This window comes from Mauremys reevesii, linkage group 5 (genome assembly GCF_016161935.1).
Source record: "Mauremys reevesii isolate NIE-2019 linkage group 5, ASM1616193v1, whole genome shotgun sequence".
NCBI classification, from domain to species: domain Eukaryota; kingdom Metazoa; phylum Chordata; order Testudines; family Geoemydidae; genus Mauremys; species Mauremys reevesii.
This window is the reverse complement of record NC_052627.1, coordinates 6,028,334-6,049,114: the sequence shown is the minus strand read 5'-3', so window position 1 is coordinate 6,049,114 and position 20,781 is coordinate 6,028,334. Positions and strand designations below refer to the sequence as shown.

Below are 20,781 nucleotides of genomic sequence, written 5' to 3'. Positions count from 1 at the left end.
AAAAAAAACAGCTAATGTTTTCTTCTGCTAGTTAGTGTTTTCATGGTTACTAGTTACTAGCTGCTAAAAAATCCTGCCTCATAATGAAACACCCCCCCTGTCAATTAGCACCAGCCTCAGCAACTAATTTGCCTTTTGAGATAAAGTTGCCTTTCTTGATGTTTTTCCATGTGCTGAAAGCCCTGGCATCAAACCCACATCTACTGCTATTCTGTGCTGCAAGGACAACCCTGTATGACTTCGGCAAATTGCAGCCTGAAGGAGCTCTCTACTCAGAGGTCTTTGCTGGGTCTCCCCCCAAAACCTAGGTTTACAACATGACTATCAAAGAGATATAGCACAGTCTTTTTTCTAGGAAGTGATCTAGAGGCCTGGTACTAAAATGACGTGACCAGAAGGATGTGGCATTAGAGGCCGTATTCACCACTGCCCTGCCCCTTCTGCTGTCATGTCCACCTGTGCAGAGGTAGGATAAAATACTACCTGATCAAATGATATCCTTTCTCATCCATTTTGCACTGGGCCAAAAAAATAGACAATGCAAGGCTATGGTGAATTGCTCCAGACATGATTATCTTGCAGTAAGGCCCAGGGAAAAGCAAAGACCTCAGGATTATTATTTATTTATCATATCATGGCCCAGGACCCCACGGTGCTGGGAGTCTTATAAACAGAACAAAAAGACAGTCTCTGCCCCAAGGAGCTGACAATAAGAGTGTAAGACAAGAGACAACAGACAGATACACAGAGAAGGGGGAGTACAAGGAAACAATGAGACACTACTGTCAGTATGACAGGCTGTGCTCTCAACACACCAGCTACCTAACTATTGTCAAATTTGTTGTAGTGTTCATGGCGAAAGAGAGTTTTAAGGAGGGTTTTGAAGGAGGATATGTCCTAATGACACTTTTAATGAGATAATGCAATTATATTAATAACCACTTTGGGTCCATAGTGCAGTCTGGTGTCACCAATCACTTTCATCAGCAGAGGATTAGTTGACTCTTCAGAATTTTCTTTCACAGAACCCCATTATCCTGCACTGCCATTTAGAAAGTATATCACAGAAATCCATATTTCTCCTTTCCCCTTGAGATTAATGGCTTGATTTTCAAAAAGGCTGAGCACCCAGGTCCTCCTCTTATAGCTGACTGAAGCTTTTGAACATCAGTCCAGAAACATTCAATAGACATTGTCCTACACCCCACTTACAAACGATGGTGAACCTCTTGTCCCATTAAAGTTAATGGCGAAATTCTCGATTATTTTAATGGAGTTAGAATTACACCTAGGCTATCCAGATATGTTGATTTTCGAGCAGCAAAATCTATTTCTTGGTGTCAAGCATTTACATTCCAGGCCCTGAACCCAGCTTTTACAGTATGGGTAGAAGTTGCAGAAGTTCAGCATTACACGGTTACGGACAATGCAAAGATGTTCTTTGACTCTCTCAAAGCAATCTACAGATAATCTACGTCTGGCACAACGCTCCTGCAGTTGGCAGATGGCATAGCCCTCATCAAAGACAGAGAGGGAATTATAGAGAAGGGCTGAACACTTAAATAGTCTACTCATTAGGCCATCCAGGGTCGATCGGCGTGACGTTGATCAGTTACCTGAGAAACCCATCAAAGCGGAACTTAACCTCCCTCCATCAGTTGAAGAAGTCATGAAAGCCATCAAACAATTGAACTCTGGCAGAGCATCCAGAAAGGATGGTATTCCAGCAGAACTGTATAAAGTAGCAGGCCCCAAGGCCATCGAGGTGTTTCATGACATCTTGAGTAGCATTTGGGAGGAAGAAGAAATGCCATAAGACTTTAAATATGCTATTATTGTATCACTGTTCAAAAACAAGGGCAGAAAAGCTGACTGCGCAAATTACAGAGGCATTGCTCTCCTCTGTACAGCAGGGAAAATATTAGCTCATATTCTACTGAAAAGACTCACTGCAAATATATGAAGAGAATCTGCCAGAAGGACAGTGTGGTTTCAGATCAGGTCGTAGTACTATGGATATGATTCTTGTAAGGCAGGCCCAGGAAAAATGTTTAGAGCAGAACAGGGACCTGTATGCACTTTTCATCAAATTGAGCAAAGCTTTTGATATGGTCAACAGAGAGGGTCTATGGGCTATTCTACATAAACTGGGCTGCCCAAGAAGGTTCATACAAATCATCCATCTGCTCCATGACCCCATGCTAGTGCAAGTGCTCTCCAATGGTGACTCTTCTGACACATTCAAAATCTCGAATGGAGTGACGCAAGGCTGCATACTTGCTCCAGTGCTGTTCAATTTATTCTTTGCCTATGTGCTCAGCCATGCCACAAGGGACTTGGATCAGGGGATATACATCCACTCCCAATTCAATGGTTTCCTCTTGGATCTTCAAAGACTCAGTGCTAAGACCAAGACACTGGGGAGACTTCTCTTCAAGGCACTTTTTGCAGATGACTGCGCCTTGATGGCCCATAGACATGATGAGCTTCAGGTCATCGTCGATAGGTTTTCTGAAGCATCCCAGCTCTTTGCCCTCACCCTCAGTCTTGGGAAGACAGAGGTCTTGTTCCAACCAGCACCTCATTCCAATGCCCCAGTGCCAGCCTGTCAGAGTTCCTTCCCCACTCTGAACTTTAGGGTACAGATGTGGGGACCCGCATGAAAGACCCCCTAAGTTTATTTACCAGCTTAGGTTAACAGTAAGCTGCCACCACCAAGCGTGTTCCAAATCTTAGGGGAGAGCCACTTGGAACTCTACCTTCCCCCAAATATTTCCCAAGTCCCTAATCCCCCCTTTCCTGGGCAGATTTGAGACTAATTCCTCCCCCCCAAGTCCTTACACCCCTTTTCCTGGGTAGGCTTGAGAATATACCCTCACCAATTAGTCCTGGTGAACACAGATCCAAAACGCTTGGATCTTAAAACAATGAAAAATCAATCGGGTTCTTAAAAGAAGGATTTTATTAAAAGAAAAGGTAAAGTTTATCTCTGTAAAATCAGGATGGAAATAACTTTACAGGGTAATCAGAGTCACAGAGCCCAGAGGAACCCCTCTAGCCTTAGTTTCAAAGTTACAGCAAAACAGGGATAAACCTCCCTCTAGCAAAGGAACATTACAAGTTGAGAAAACAAAGATAAACTAACACGCCTTGCCTGGCTGTTACTTACAAGTTTGAAATATGAGAGACTTGTGCAGAAAGATTTGGAGAACATGGATTGATGTCTGGTCCCTCTTAGTCCTAAGAGCGAACACCACCAAAACAAAGAGCCCAAACAAAAGCCTTCCCCCGCCCCAAGATTTGAAAGTATCTTGTCCCCTTATTGGTCCTTTGGGTCAGGTGTCAGCCAGGTTACCTGAGCTTCTTAACCCTTTACAGGTAAAAGGATTTTGGTGTCTCTGGCCAGGAGGGATTTTATAGTATTGTACACAGAAGGGTTGTTACCCTTCCCTTTCTAGTTATGACACAGCCATTTTCATCCAAGGCACACAGCTGAAAAATATGGGCAGCGTCATCTTGTGCAATGGTTCCCTTGATAAGGAAATTGCCTCCAGAATTTGTAAAGCCATCCAGGCTCTTGGCCAACTCCCAACAAAAGTCCTTAACCAACACAACATTTGTCTCACCACCAAATTGAAGATCTACAGTGCAGTGGTCCTATCATCTCTTCTTTATGGATCAGAGACATGGACTCCCTTCTGATCTTGAATTCTATGATTCTATGATTCTATGATTCATAGACGGCACATTAAACAGCTTAAAAATTTCACATGTGCTCCCTCTGCTTAATAATGAGCATTCGCTGGCAGGACAGAGTGACCAATATTAAGGTCCTTGAGAGAGCAAGCAAACACAACCAGCATTGAGGCAATGCTGACAGTCTCTGACAAGATCAGAACATAACAGATTTGAGAAGGATCGACGTAATCATCTCCAGGCTGCATGTGAACGGCGCCACAATGCTGCATCATCCAACATCATAGATACGGACTTCCCATGCCCAGTGTGGCCAACTCTGTGCATCAGGGTTTGGACTTCAGAGTCATATGCGTAGCCATAGATGAGAACTGAGACAATAACATCATCATCGTCAGCGATGGACTACCACCACCAACAGTCTGGAGTTCACAAACGAGAAATTTATCTTCTAGACTTTTAAACTATTTTTTAAAATAAAATAATACTACTAATAATACTAATAATAAAAACTTTGGAAGTTTGGCAACTGCATCTAAAGTGACATGATAAATGTATCAGTCAAAAAGACTCATTAAACTACACAGAGATAGGTATTTTTTTCAGTATTTTTAAATCTTAAAGCCCAATCTGAATAATGTTTCATACATTTTGGTAGCTTACATCAGTAGTTTTGTCTTCCGAAAGAGCAAAGAGAAGTGTTATTATTTTTGAGTGATCAAAGGCGTGCCCCTTTTGCTTTGCATGTCTATGCAACGTGGCTGTGTTTTTCTTGCAAAGATCCCATATTTAAGAAAAGTAATTAGGCACTCCAGTCAGAAAATGATGATTCCCCACACCCACCTTCAACATTATTATTCAGAACACAATTTGCATTACTTTCATCTAGCTCGCTACTAATGGGCCCTTTAAATCTTTGCTAAAACATCATGTTGGATTTTATTTTTTAAAATAGTTGAATGGTAGGAAGAATTAGTCTTAACTGCAGCTCTAGCTCCTGGGTTTGGGTGAGACAGTAATGCATATTTGACTAAACTTGAAACATGCTGAAATACTTGCATTAGTAGTAGTGCAACATCTGATACAAACATTCTGCTCTTAAAAAAACTATTTTTTTCTCATGTGTATTTGAATTTTTGTGTGCGGGCACATCTGTGAAAGACAGAACATTAACTGGATATTACACAAACTCTCTTGCGGACTCAGCGGTCAAATCGGATAGCTGAAGCCAGCGCATGTATATCACCGATGAATTAGGATCAACAGAGAGATTCCCACAGACCTCAATGGGCTTTAAATCAGATTTGAACATACCCAGTAAAACTGCCTGCACAGGAGTTACACCAGGGTTGAATTTGGCCCATTGTTTTTCCCAAAGAAGCACTCCCTCACCCAGTCTAGTGCATTAACCTAACCTTCCTAGCACTACATTTTTGAGCAAAGCACTTCATTATGGCATAGCATTGCAGGCAAGGCCATGGAGATTAAGCGTTAATGAAATGTTTGGGTTTGGAACAAGGGCTGAGGTAGGTGTTTAAATGAAACCAAACAGCTGTTAAAGGAACAGCTTCTCCTGAGCTAGAGCTTGCAGGAAGAGGACAATGGAACAAATATGGGTAAACAGAACAACTGACTGCTAGTCTAAGCACTGATCCAACGGCTGGGCTTTTAGCTTAACAGCAGAGGTTTGGCCCATACATGGATTATACATTTTGATTCCTGCCCCGTCTGTCTCACCCCCGGTCAGTCAGGGTATGTCTACATGGCAGTTGAGTCTCCCAACCCCAAACAGACAGACTCGCTTTAGCTCTGCTCAAGCTAGCATGCTAAAAATGGCTAGTGTCTGTTTGTCAGAGGGTGGAGATGGATGGCAGGAGAGAGATCACTTGATCACTGCCTGTTAGGTTCACTCCCTCTGGGGCACCTGGCATTGGCCACTGTCGGTAGACAGGATACTGGGCTAGATGGACCTTTGGTCTGACCCAGTAAAGCCCTTATTATGTTCTTATGTGTGGATGCTGTGGCATAAGTGGCAGCTCCAGGTAGCCACCTGAGCAGGTACCCAGTGGGTCAGGCAGGATGGTACTCAAGTGGCTAGCCTGGATTGTCATCCACACGGCAACAACCACATGGTCATTTTAGAGCAGAGCTAGGATGAGTTTAGTTACCTGGTCAGGAAGGCATGCTCCCAGCAGCAGTGTAGACAAACCTGAGGGGCAAGGAAAACTGCAGAAGCAGAATGTTCCTCCAAACACAGTGAGTGTCCAATGGTACGGGGGGAAGGGGAGCATTGCCAAGCTCCAGACCCAGACATTCAACTCCTAGCCCTCCTCAGCCAGAAGGCTGAGAGCCGCAACACAGGGACTGAAACATGAAAAATGGGTGCAAGGTGGGTGTGTTTGTGGAGGGGGGGAGGGGGCTGAGTATCCCAAGAGACACTGATGATCCTGATAAAGTCTGGGATTTTCAAAGATGCCTAAGAGAGGGTGGCACCCAACTCCCATTAGGGTTCCTAACTCCCATAGGCTCCTTTAAATGAATAAACAAACCAAAACTCCCACTGGTCCCTACTATTATTCTGTGAGTTAAACATTTTCCGTTTAAATTTCCCTCCCACATCCTCTTTTAAGCACTAGTCTATACAGCTCATCTGATAAGAACTGTATAAAAATTAGCAGGATTGGCCAAATACCTTTTCTGAGTCCTTATTCAAAACAGAACCTGGGGAGGTGGGTGTCTCATCCCGTTCTTCCCACAGCTACAATCAGCCTCCCCCAGAATCTTTACATGCCCACAACACTGCATTGAGTAAACCCGAGGTTCCTGGGGTGTATATAAGATAACTAATATACCAGGAGTGTAAACACAGAGAGAGGAGAGCTATGATAGTGGGAACTATCTTTGGTGCAAATCTTTTTATGTGAGGCCAAGTGCAACAAATATAGCTCCTGCTCCCATAGAAGTTAACTTCAGTAGTGTTGGGTCAAGTTCATAGACGTGTGGTTGGGATTTTGGAAAATGCCCATGACAGACAGGTGCACAACTGCCACTGAAAGTTGCTGCGGCCCAGGTGTCTTTGCAAATATCAGTAACCTTGCAGTCACCCCTGACAGTGACTGATGCAGAGACCAAGACGATTGTCTCGTTTCCTTGTGCTCCCCACTCTGTATCCACCTCTTGTCTCTTTTCTTATGCTGAGATTGTAAACCGCTTGGGGCAGGAACCATCTCTTTGTTCTGAATTTGTACAGCACCTAACACAGTGGGAGTCCTGGTCTGTGACTCCTAGGCACTGCTGGAATACATACAGTAACAACAACAACAAATGATAGAGGAGAAATCTTTCCCAAACAAGGGCAAACTCATCATTCCCTTGCTTTGTCCTGGGATTACAATCAATCAATCAATCAATCCATCCATCCAAACATAATTCTTCCTTTTCATAAATTACAAATTGATATTAAAATACATTATTGTCAACAGACAACTAATTAGGAGCTTTACAGTAATTATACATTACGAAAAGATTGGTTTTACATATCCTGTTGATTTCCTTTGTGACAGTTGCTATGTTCTGTAAAATTGCATTTTGCTTGTGTGTTTATTTTTATCTTCTCGCCTTTTAGAAATGTCTAGTGAGAGTTTCTGGCTAAGTGACAGTCATTCCGTTTTAAATCTAGGAGTCTGCATATATATTGGTGCCACATAAGTCTTACTATCACTCCACCAAAGCTTTAAACTTTGCATTTTGAAAACAAATGTCTTTTCTACACTCAAAATCCCTGCCTTTAACTGGGAATTGACAGTGGAAAACACTAATGGCTGTAAAATCCATTCACCCCGGTCCTGTTACAGCGCAGTCTGGGAGCAGATTGTGTGCCTCACAGTACCACCGCATTTCAACCTTGACCTCAGAAAACTGGTGACCTTCTTACAATTCTCAGCTCTTTAAACATGTACTTTAGCCTCTTGAGAGCAGGCCATCAGCTGAAAAACTGAAAAAAACCAACACAACTACTAAGGGATGCATCCTTCCTATCTTCTCATCTGTGAATGATAAAACCTTGGTCCAAACCAAAGTGGTGAGTGTCAGAGGGGCTCTACGGGAAACAGGTCTGAATTCCTCTTTTGACTCTTCCAATTCTACAGGACATTTCAAACTGGCCTCTCTTGCAAAAGAGCATATGTTTAAGGTAGACCTGAAAACATCATGCAGATAGCTTCCTATTGTATACACCCACCAACAATTGTGTTGCAGTCCTAACTTCCTGGGAGTTTTGCATGAGTGTGGACGGTGGAACTGGGGCTTTAATATACTTCTCTTGTTACGATCCTGCTGGTTAGAAAATATATAAACACAGAACTTTGACTTTTCTAACGCGCTTTCATATTATTAGCAATTACATTCCTTGGCTGAACGCGGATTACATCACACAACTCACATTACAGTATTAACCAATCAGGAACTAGCAGCAGTACAGGACACAATGGGAGCAACAAGGCAAACACAACCTAGGATAGCTTCAATAGGTCTTGACACCTCTACAATGCAAGATGATTCCACCAGTCCCCCAATGTAATGGCCATCTCCAAATCCCACACAAGCCAATGGAAAGATTCCCACATATTGTTTAATTATTATTTTTTTTTGTTGGCTCTTGTTAAGTTATTCTAGAGGTCCAAGTACCTTCCCCCAGGGACAAACCCCAAGAATATTTCCCAGTTTGTGCTGAGTCATTATTTAGATAAATATGCTGAGTGTCTTAAACAGCAGCAGGATCAGGCACCCACTCAGGCCTGAGGCCCTTAGTCAGCAAAACACTTAAGCACATGCTTAACATTAAGGACTGAGTCAGGACTACAGAATCGGTCCTCAGTGCCATATTTATATCTGTAGCTTACCAGCTTTTACAGGGTAAATTTAACCCCTTATGTCCCGACAACAAAACCAATTTCAGCTAAGGACAATTTTATTCTCTACCTCCAGACAACTCACTGCAAACAAAGAATGATTCATCAAAGTGCACTCATGGACAAGTTGGGCCATAGGGACTTTGTGTGTAAAAACACACACACGCGTGCACATGCACACAATCTCTCTCTCTGCTCCCCTCCTCATTGAGACCCAGATTGTCTGGTCCCTGTGCTCGGCATGGTCCAGGGAATCGATGGGCACAAGGAACTCCTAGCCCACCTCTGTGCAGGGGACAGTTGAACTCCTGGGGCTCAGGGAAGTACAGGGAGTGCACCCCAAAGGCACACACCACCCCAAAGTAGGTGAGGAAGAGGATACATCACAACACAACTAAATCTTCACTGCCCTCCTGTTGCATGCATACCAACTGCCGACTCGATCAGCCAGAAAGGGTGCCCATTCAGATGCTACCGTCCTTGTTCGAAGAGACACAACCCTCTCGGAAGAAATGACTGTGCTCAAAACCAGGTCCAGATTCCTCTGGCCACCAGCAGCAGAATCAGGTGCATGCAGGGCTGCTTCGGATGAAAACCAAATTAAACAGGAAACAGCCGATGGGTTTGTCTTGCAGCAATACTTATTTTAAGTAAATGGCGAGACAAGGGAGAATAATGAATCTCTTGGCTTTCTTCTGCCCGCTGGCTCAAGGAGGAAAGTACACTGCAGCAATGTGGTGAATAATCAGCTTTACAATGTTGTTTAATTACGGTCAGCTGCTCAAACAGCACTTGCCCTTGTTTCTTTGTTTATTAATCGTGAATTTAGAGCGTTGTGGTAGCACAGCAGCTATGGGAGACAACGTTCTCTCTGTCTCCAGGGATCACAAGCAACAGAGACAGCAGCGAGGTGAGTTTCTCTGCTCCGTGGGTGGCTGCACGGCCCACTGGCCAGGGATTCAGGAAGCCTGGGTTTTATTCTTGGCTGTGTCACTAACCTTCTGGGTGACTTTGGGAAAGTCACCTCGTGTGTTTTCCCTTCCATTTTTTGTTTGACTTGTATGTTTCAATGATAAGTGCTTCAGAGCAGGAATTATCTCCCACCACATGTTTGTTGAGGGCCTATCGTGGGGCCCTGATCTGATTGGTGCTACTTGGTGTTATTGTGAGGCACACTGGTCGTTAATTATTTATTATTATTATTAGGAACATGCACATAAATATTAACCCATTTTTGATTTGCAGTTTGATGCTCTTTTGCAAATTTCTGAAAGAACCCCCCGCCCGAGTTTAACAACATCTGGCAAATACTGGTAATGGGAAAAGTTCCTTCTCCAAAGAAAACCCCCTCAACAATTGGGTATGCTTCAAGGAATTCAGAGAGAAAAACAATGTTCTGTGAGTCAAACCCACAACATTTATGCTCTTGTAGTGTTCATTGATTAAAGATAAATAGCCAGGTGGGACTTTCTCAAGACTAAACAAGCCCAGTTTTTAAATCTTTCCTCAGAGGTCATGTTTTCTAAACCTTTGATCTAAACCATTTTTGTCGCTCTTCTCTGGACTCTCTCCAAGTAGTCCACAGCTTTCCTAAAGTGTGGCTCCCAACCAGACACAGTTAATCAGCTGAGGCCTCAACAGTGCTGAGTAGAGAGGAACAATTACCTCTTGTGTCTTATATACAACACTCCTGTTTATAAACCCCAGAATGCTATTCGCCTTTTTAGTAGCTATATCACATTGTTGACTCATATTCATTTTGTGATCCACTATCACCCCCAGATCCTTTTCAGCAGTACTGCCTAGCCAGTTATTTCCCATGGCGTAGTTGTGCATTTCCTTTTTCCTTCCTAAGGGAAGTGCTTTGCACTTGTCTTTATTGAATTTAATCTCTTGCTTATGAATTTCCTATTATGTGTTATTTCCAATTATCATTTATATTGCTCTGAAAAACGCGATGAAAAAAACATACCTCTTCTTAAAACAAACCAAAACACGTCAGTATTTGCAAGGCCCCCAAATAAAATGAGCAAAAGCTAGGATCAATGACACGGCTAGAAAGCTCTGCTGGAAGTTGTGTGATCATTGCGTCTGGGCATAAAGAGTGCCATCAGTGGAGGAGCACTCCCATTAACTATGAATATATGTTGTGCTACTTGAATAGAATAGCCTTCATAGATAAAGGGTGTGACTTTGCAGTCTATATGGTTTTATAAAAATATGCTAATGAGTGAATATACTGTAACTGGAATATGCTTCATGCAAAAGGTCTCTTGTAAGGTATCGTTACAAAGCTTATAATCTACTGAGTGTGATCATCCTATTTGTCTGAATGTATCATTCTTGTATCTGGGACTAGAAATATGAAATATAACTCTAAGGGCCTATTGTAATTATGCAAAGTGTGGGCCATTAATGGTGGTTTGGAAACTTGATGGCCCCATTAACGAGGACAATTGATTGTAGATGGCTCTGTTTTAACTGTAAGTCTTCCTGTATAAGTGTGTGCCGGCAAGTGTGCAATGAAGTCTTGCAGTGACATGTGAACATGTCACCTGAACTGGAATCCATCTTTAACATGGTGTCTTTCCATTGAGAAGGTGGGGAGGGGAGCCCAGAGAGGGACAAAGGATTCCCGCCTTATGCAAAAGATATATGAAGGGGTGGAACAGAACAAAGGAGAGGAGCCATCATGAAGAATCCCCTAGCTACCACCTGAGCTGGGACAAGAGCTGTACCGGGGGAAAGAATTGTGCCCAGGCCTGGAAGGTGTCCAGTCTGAGAAAAACTTACTGAAGCATCTCTAAGGGTGAGATTATCTATATTCAGTTTGATTAGACAGAAATTTGCACATTTTATTTTATTTTGCTTGGTGACTTACTTTGGAACCACTTAAATCCTACTTTCTGTATTTAATAAAATCACTTTTACTTATTAATTGACCCAGAGTATGTATTAATACCTGGGGGAGCAAAGAGCTGTGCATATCTCTATAAATGTTATAGAGGGTGAACAATTTATGAGTTTACCCTGCATAAGCTTTATACAGGGTAAAATGGATTTATTTGGGGTTTGGACCCCACTGGGAGTTGGGCATCTGAGTGTTAACGACAGGAACACTTCTGTGAGCTGTTTTCAGGTAAACCTGCAGCTTTGAGACAAGTAATTCAGACCCTGGGTCTTTGTTGGAGCAGATGGGAGTGCCTGGCTCAGCAAGACAGGGTGCTGGAGTCCTGAGCTGGCAGGGAAAACAGGAGCAGAGGTAGTCTTGGCACATCGCGTGGCAGCTCCCAAGAGGGGTTCTGTGATCCGACCCATACAAGGGGGGCAGACTGAAAGCATGGATCTGGGTGCACAAGGACACATGGTACTGGAAAGGTGACTGCACTGAAACAGACCAGCTTAGGAAACGTCTGGCCTCTTTGGAATATCAGATGAAGAGAACATTGTAATCTGTATAAAAGGGTCACAAGTCAAACTGGACCAGTCATCAGCCTATGCTGGGACAGTAGATCTAAAATAGATAAGCATATTATTCTTTTAGCTATTGTTAAACAAGAGAAATGTCATTTTAGTTAAATGATGTCATTGAATTCTGTTTCTCGGCGGGGAGCTGCCTTCAAATCTATCTGATAAGGTTCTTCACTATTACACAACTCCTTTCCTCGTAAATTACTCTTTTAAATCCAGATTAAAGCTTTTCTTTAGTCAAAGCATAGATATTGCACTAGAGACAATTTCACAAAGGGAGGCCAGCCTGATCTCCAAGGCTGTCAATGCATCATAATATGCGGTAAAATGGCATAACATGCACTTCGCAGTAGCGTAGCTAGTGGGATGCATCAGAAGCAGCTGCTTCTCCTCTCCACATTTTTTAAAAAGCGGCGCCTCACGGGCTCTGCTCTGAACAGCCTGCCCGGCTTCCACCCCGCCCCCGCCGATCAGCTGTGTCTCCCAGCAGGAAGGAGATAGCTGATCGCAGGGCGGAAGCAGCGCCTGCCGGCCAGCACTGCCAGCAACACGGCCAAAGGAGCCGTGGGGCGGGCGGCTGCGGCAGGCCGGCGCGGAAGCAGCTCGCTCGGACCGTGCCTGGCGGGGCTCGCTGCCTTCTTTTCCCACCCCCCAAGCGGTAGGGCCAGCGCTGAGCTGGGCTGGTGCTGCACGCGGCGAGCCCCTCCCAGGCTCTCCCGGTCCCGGGGGCAGCTCCAGCCCCCTCTGCACAGAGAGCCCCAGGGACTCCAGCCACTCCCATCCCCGGTAACCCGTCCCCAAGCTCCATACCCCATGTACCCCTCCCATGTACCCCGTGCCTCTGCCTTTCCCTCCACTTCACCTCCCCTCGTACCTCCGTCCTCTGCCAGCCTCTCTGTACAGCCATGGGGGGGACGTGGCTAGGGGGGGACGCAGCATGGCCGCAGTCTGGCCGGAGGAGCCAGCCAAGGTTGGGAGGGGGCACGGCGTGGCCGGAGGAGCCGGGGGGCGTGGCCGGAGGAGGAGCCAATGGGGGGGCGCCTTTTTATGTTTGCTTGCTCCCCCTGCTGTTAAAACCTGGCTACGCCACTGGCACTTCGTCTGAGTTTGGTTGAAGAGTGATTAATTGTTTTTCTAAAAAATTGCTTAAAACGTAGAAGCTAATTTCTCCCATCACCCTCTACACCCATCTGAGAAGTGGGTCTAAGAATGAAGCACTGGTCTTCATTTAGTGCTATAGTATGTGACTGGCGATTGATGGCGTCAACGTTGATCTGCAGTTTGGGTCTAGGAAAAGCATGGTCTTTCTCAAGGGAAAAATACTAGAAGACTTATGAAAGAGAAGGAGGCTATAAATTGGAGACTGTGTTTTTTGCTTTGCAGTTAGCACATGCAAAGAAATGTTCTAAGGTCAGCAGGCATCTGTGGGGCTGAAATGAAAGGAACTGACTAGGAAGAAGGAGATAACATATGACAAGTCCTGTGGCACCTTATAGACTAACATCTCAGCCCTCCCATTGACTTTAACGTGAGCTTGGAGCACTCAACACATCTGATAACCAGGCCACTTCTATTTCAATACTTAAATTATGGATTTTGGAGCCCAGACTAAATATGAGCATGCTCCAAAACAGACGTTTTGGAGCATGAGCTTTCGTGGGTGAATACCCACTTCGTCGGATGCATGTACAGATCCAGACTAACACGGCTACCCCTCTGATACATAACATATGACCTATTTCATCTCATAAGGTCTTCCATGTGGAATAGCTTTCTGAGGATTGCATTTATTTGCTGTTCCTCTATTTGGGAATTGAGAGCATACAAACAACAGGTAGCTCCTCACTTAGGGGAAGTAAGCAAAACTGCAGAGAGAGAGAGAGAGAGGAAAATGCCTGCACGCAACATGTGTTTCTCTGACAGATTTTCCACATCCTTCGAGGGAACTCCCAGGGAATCGGAGACATGCAGACTTCCAACTGTCCAAATAAAAGCGACATCTCCCCGTAGCATCTATGGCAGTTTGTCTTGAGACTTTTCCCAGTGTCAACAGATTTAAGGGCCGACTCCAACCAATATCCCAGATAACAACAGGGCGTATTTCAGTTTTGCTATAATTACTTGTGGACATTTCTCCAGACAGTACAGTTTAGTTATAATTATTTAGGCTACCTCAAACACTATCAGCTAGGTCTGGGATTCCCAGCTCATCTGAGCTAGTGCGCTCAAATGAATAGCATCACAGCAAAGCATGGGAAGCAGCAGCCCAGGTTAGTACAAATCTGCCTGAACCCTGTGGGTCCGTACTCAGGGGGGCTGGCCCCTGCCGCCGCTGCCCCTGACTACACTGCTGTTTTTAGCGTGAGAGCTAGCACGAGTATGTCTCCAGGAGCTGGAGATTACCTCTCTATGCTGCGTGTAGATGTTGCCCTGTCACAGAAGTATGTACTCATGTTCCTTGTCCATATTTATGCAGAGAAGGTTAGACTCCAAAGATAAACTGAAGTCTGTTTCTTTGATCTTGCTCTGTCCTAACAATAGGCTCAGCACAGCAGAAACACGCAGGGTATTTTCTCTCTTCCTGACACAAATCAAGTGCAGTTTGCTCATGCTGTGAAATATATTAAGTTCACAGAGTTTTAACAAAGGTTACCAAACCACAAAATCCTGCTGCGAATCAAACTACTTTCAGATGTCCTTTTAATTATATTAAATGAAAGTTTGGGCCGCTTTGATGCTTATGGGCAAACATCTAGATCTCTTGAAAAGCTGCTAAAAGTACTCCCTGTTGCTATAGTTAATATACTGCATTGTATGCACACTGCTAGCCAATTTATTCCAGCCACTTTAACAAGGATATCCAACCTGACAGGCCACATAGAACAGCATCAGGAGTCAAGCAAAGCACAAATCACGAGAGGACTCCAAAAGTTGTTTGACACACGCACCGCAGAGCTCTTTGTCATACAGCCAATTAAGTGACTTGAGAATCCTCATTAATTTGCTTCTCACTCTATAAATGGAGGTTAAAATCTCTCTTGTCACGTGCACTGCAAGTACACAAGTAAATGTGGCATAATTCAATTTACATTCTGTCATGAAGGGGCAAGATTCTTCTTCGGTTTAGACACAAGCAGGCATCAATAAGAAGTGGGACAGGCAGGATTAAGCCATTTTAGATATCAACAGACTAATCCCAGACATATCTTTTATCTACCAAGAGATATTAGGTTTTCAAAAAAGACCTCTTCCTTTACTCAGTCATGAACTTAATTCCTTGGATCCGCTGAGAAAAGTTGATCATTTTCGCTTACTACAATGATTCAGACTGCTGATATCTTCAGGGAGAAACACACGAGAGTGATACCTGAGGATCAGAACTAAAAGGACCGCTTTGATCAAAACAATAGCAATCTTCACAGACTGGAGATGACAAGAACTGAAAGTACACAGGCCACAATCTTAGCAATGAAGTTATTCGCTTCATGGAAGATCCTGTGTTCTTTACTGCATGGGTAGTACCTTCAGAACACTTCCACTATCGTCGCTGGTAAGGTAAAGGTAAAAGCCTCATCCAGCTTCTAACGGGTAAGAAAATGGCACTTGCAGGAGTGAAAAGCAGTTATAGTTTTGGGGTGTGGCAACAGTATGGTTCTGACTTAGAATAACAGAAGGAGACTCTTCCAGATACGCTGAGGGTATGTCTTAGGGTGACCAGATGAGAGGGAGAAAATATCGGGACACATTTGGAGGGTGCGGGGGGGAGGTCTGCCAGCGGAGCTAAAAAAAAAGCTGAGTGCTGCGGCAGAACGAAATATTGGGACAAATTGCGTCCTGACCAAAGATTGGTTGGGACGCAGGTCAAAGACCTAAATATCGGGACGGTCCTGATTTTATCGGGACGTCTGGTCACCCTAGTATGTCTGCACAGCAGATAGGTGGCGTAATTCCCAGCTCTGGTATACACACACATTATCTCTGCTCAAGCTCGCACCTAAAAACACCTGTGTGGCTACAGTGGTACAGACTAGTCGCCAGAGTACAATCCTGCCCGAGCCCTGGATACGGCCTTGGGTGGCTAGCTGGAGGCACTGCCCATGCTGCTAGACTGAGCAGAGCCAACGTGCATACATCCACCCGAGCTGGGAATTCCACCTCCCTGCTGCTGTGCAGATGGACCCTAAGTAAAGAATGGAGTGCTGGCCAAATCCTGGTAATCTGCAGAAGGAAAATGTCTCAGCTAGACCCAGACAAATACTGTGAAGGCTGGTTTTTCCCACCCAGATTCAAACCATTTGCTTTGGCCATTGTGTTCACTTTCTATAAATGTTAAAGCAGTTAGGATTCACTGACAAAAGCACTTGCGGGAGGCTAAGGTGACACTCTCTCCTTTCAGCATTTTCCCTCTTAGTGGTTAATTTTACACATGAAGGGATCGCTGCGTGGCACGATACAGAGTTGAGGTTATGCACACTATTCACCAGAGCTGTGGCACAAACTACACAAGCAAGACAAGGATCCGATCTCACTCCTTGTAATGAGGCCCACACATGCAATTGAAACCTTGACTACACACCCACAATATGCAGGTATCAGGTGCTACCTGAATTCCTTGTACAGACCACTCATATTGCCAGTAGCCGTGCAGGGAAGGTGAGAACAGGCCAAGCCGAGCCAGGATTCTGCCTCCTGCACAGGTAGGCAAGGGAGGGCATTGGCTAGCCGCAACTGGGAAGTGATTTGCCCCAGGGATAGGGCTGAGCAAGACCACATACAGCCTGGAGCAAAAGGGGGATGAATGAGAGACCCCATTGAAACTCTCAGCGTCACAATCCAGTCCCTGCTCTGTTCCTGGGGCAGCACATCTACAGGCTCTGTTACTCGGCATATGCAGCAAGGCTCCCTTTGATCCTGATTTCAAACTCTGCGCACAGCCAATAACGATGCAGGAGACCAATTGTTTTTTAACGTATCTAAAGTGCTTATATGGCCCCCTTTACTGTAGTAACTGAATACCTGTAACCTTTAGTGTATTTATGTCACCACGCCCACGAGAGACAGGGATGATAATAATCATTCCCGATTGTATAGATGGGGAACTCAGGTGCACAGAGGGTAAGGCCCAGATCCTCTGAGGTATCGAGATGCCTAATGTCCATTGATCTCAATGGAAGTTAGGAGCCTAAAAAACTTTCAGGATCCAAGTTTAACTGACTGGCCCAAGATCGCACAGGAAGCCGGTGGGGGAAGAGGGAAATGAATGCAGCTCTTGCAAGTCCTAGGCTCACTAAGCCATTGGACTATCCCTTGTGCATGAGCATAAATTTTGTGGCCAAGAAAGGCAAAGGTTTATTTTTTTCTAAGCTTTCCTAGCCCTGCTTATCTGCTTCTTCTCCCTGATGGATTCAAAGCCCCAGTGATCTCTCCCAGCCTAGTCTCCTGACTCGAGGAGTTACACGCATCCAGCCCCGCAGTAGAAACAATGCCATAAGCCGGCTAAGGAGACCCATCACAACCAATGAACTCAGGTCAAATGTCAAATATTGAATATCAAATACTTGAAGCAAGCTGCTCACAATCAATCCAGAGCATGAAAGAAGAAAGGGGTGGGAAACAACCCTCCATAAAACCGAGTAACTATGAATTCTAAACAAATTATATGCATTATTCACTGTGAATTACACTCTCTACTCTAGTCTCCATCATGATGACTCCTTCTGCAGCACATCTGAAATAGGTTGCCAAGAGGAGTGAATGATAAAGAGGTTGGGTTTGAGAAACTATGGGATGTTTTCTTACATTGTATGCTTTTGGAGGGCATGGATCATCTTTCTGTTTCGTGTCTGTACAGCACCTAGCACAACGGGGTCCTGATTCATGACAGGGGCTCCTAAGTGTACAAATTAATAATAGCAATGATAATGATGATGATGATGATGAATAGATGTGGACATACAGTTCAACATCAGCTAATGAGAATGAATTATGTCCTGGAAGTTTTCTGTGTTCACAAGATGATTTCAGACCATTTTACAAGCAGGAGTAATAAAAATACAGCCTTGTTCCGCATACAGAAATTTCATCTCATCTTCAACTGGTACATGGTTATCTTCTGCATGGAACTATCTGATAACAAGTGATCCCCATCAAGTAAGTCTCCTTTGGTGGATTAGGCCTCTCTCACTGCATGTAATTATTATGCAATAGAATTCTGAGTGACAGTTTCTCTTATATCAGTTCTGACTTCCAAATCCGTGGGCAGCTGTCTATTCACCTATGACCTTTGTTGTGTCAATGCTGATGCCTTGAGTTGCCACTACAGTAGAGTGGAGGATTTGGATGGGTTGTGATTTTTGTTTTCTTCTTTTTGAAAGAAGAAAAAAAGACCAGTTACCACATCAACTTCTGAAAGGAGGTGAAGCAGCAAACTCTACTTACAGTAAAGATCACAGGGTTTGACATTTTTCAAACAAATTATCAGATCAATATTAGTTTTCACTATACTACTATCTAAAGGGATGGGCTAATAATCTCACAAACATATTTGCAGATACATTTATTTGAAGAACTCTGCAATATATTTGAATCCATATTTGATATGGTTTATTTTTTAATTATATATACATCTTTGCTCAAGACCACCATCAGCTTAAAGTATTGGCTATACAGAGTTACCCATCACTAAAGGTCTATAAAAATTACTTATTTATGTCCTCCATGATGAGGAAACCACCAAAACTCTAATCAATTTATCCATCCATCCCAAATTAAACCTCCTAAAATACCAGTTATTTTCATTGCTGGCTCTGCATTTACTGGACATCCTTCATATCAACTTCCTATTGCGTTTGTCCCTTGTTTAGAGAGATCAATAGTAAAAGGTACATTTTCAAAACTGTGCACAGAAACTTAACTATAAGGTTCCAATTCATGGCAATATTCATCTCTGTAACAAAATCATGTTACAAGGGTGGAATCCTGATTCTCCTGAAGTCAATGGCAAAACTCCCACTGACTTCAACGAGGCCAGAATTTCAGCCCTCGACTCTAAGGGTACGTTTACACTGGAGTTGGAGGTGTAATTACCAACGTCGGTAGACATACTTGTGTTAGCTTTGATCAAGCTAGTGTGCTAAAAATAGCAGTGTATAGCTGGAGAACTCAGGTGCATAGAGGGTAAGTGCAGACACAGTGGTAAGACAGTTAGCCATGATCCTGTCTGAGACCCTAGATACATACTTGGGGTGGCTAGGCCCATCCTGCCTCCCATGACTCCATGGCTTCCCTGCTATTTTTAGCATGCTAGTTCAATCTTCTAGGGTGGGTACATCTGCCTGAGCTGGAAATTATACCTCCAGGTCCAGCGTGGACATTACCTAAGATTGACTCAGGGGCTGCAAAGGGTCTAATGAACTGCCACGGCCAGCCTACAGATTTCTCTTAATTATTGGCTGGAAGAGTGAATTTTCTGGAATCCTCTTTAATTTCTACTGATCATATTCTCTTCCCTGTGCATGGCAGCCACACTTTTCGGTGACTACAATTACATGAATTTCTAAGGGAAAATGTATTGTTTGAAGACTATATTGATGCCAAACACTCTGCAACATAGCACATAAAGGTGTGACAAGGTACATTCTTTTATAATTGGAGATATACCAATCTCCTAGAACTGGAAGGGATTTTGAAAGGTCATCAAGTCCAGCCCCCTGCCTTCACTAGCAGGACCAATTTTTGCCCCAGACCCCCAAGTGGCCCCCTCAAGGATTGAACTCATAACCCTGGGTTTAGCAGGCCAATGCTCAAACCACTGAGCTATCCCTCCCCCCATATGTTTCTGTTAACATATTCAAAGTACAGACCATATCAGAGATGGACAAGAACAATTAGGTCATCCATTCCATTCTGCATCCCATGGTTGTTCTCTTCAGAAGGTTTATTAGAGCTTTGTACGGTGTAAGGGCTTGTCTACAGGAGGACACTCAGGATAGTTAATCTAAATTAACTCAATATGCAAGGTTAAAGTAGATTAGTTAAACAACACCAAGATCCTGTGTGGATGCTCTTATTCAGAATTAAAGTAACATTAATTCAATTTAGTTTAATTCACCTTGGAAGGCAATCCTTAACCTTTAAACACACGAATAGCCCCACTGAGTTAAAGGGAAATACTCACATGCTTAAAGTTAAGCATATGCTTAAGTCTTCCCACTTTTCTTTAAAAGTATGTTAAATACACTATACATTATTGGCCAAGGGAAAAAATAAAATAAAAAATATAAGAGTTTGCTTTTTCTTTTTTACACAGCAAAATCTCAAAGACAGCGAAGAAGAAGAAGAAGAAGAAGAGAAATGGGTTTGGCTACTCTCTCTGAAATGTTAAGAGTACTCAGCCTGAGGAATGGAAAACATTTACTTCTCTTTACTGATGAAAGCAAATCAGTGGACCAGGACAGTTAGCTGGGGGGAAGGCTAGATACAACTCTCACACACCTCAGGATATCCATACCCAAAGGGATCAGACCGGGTAATGAAGAAGAATGCCATTTTATACACATTTTACAGACATAGAAATCCAAGCACTTTCACCCCAGGTGCTAGAGCAGGGATTCTCAAACTGGGGGTCGGGACCCCTCAGGGGGTCACGAGGTTATTACATGGGGGGTCGTGAGCTGTCAGCATCCACCCCAAACCCCGCTTTGCC

At 43.8% G+C, this 20,781-nt stretch overlaps 1 protein-coding gene across 13 annotated transcripts in view; it reads right to left on the bottom strand.

Annotated features, from left to right (window-relative positions):
* The window catches only part of ADGRL3 (adhesion G protein-coupled receptor L3), an 842,781-nt gene that overhangs the window by 153,573 nt on the left and 668,427 nt on the right, over positions 1-20,781 (bottom strand). The window lies entirely within an intron of this gene.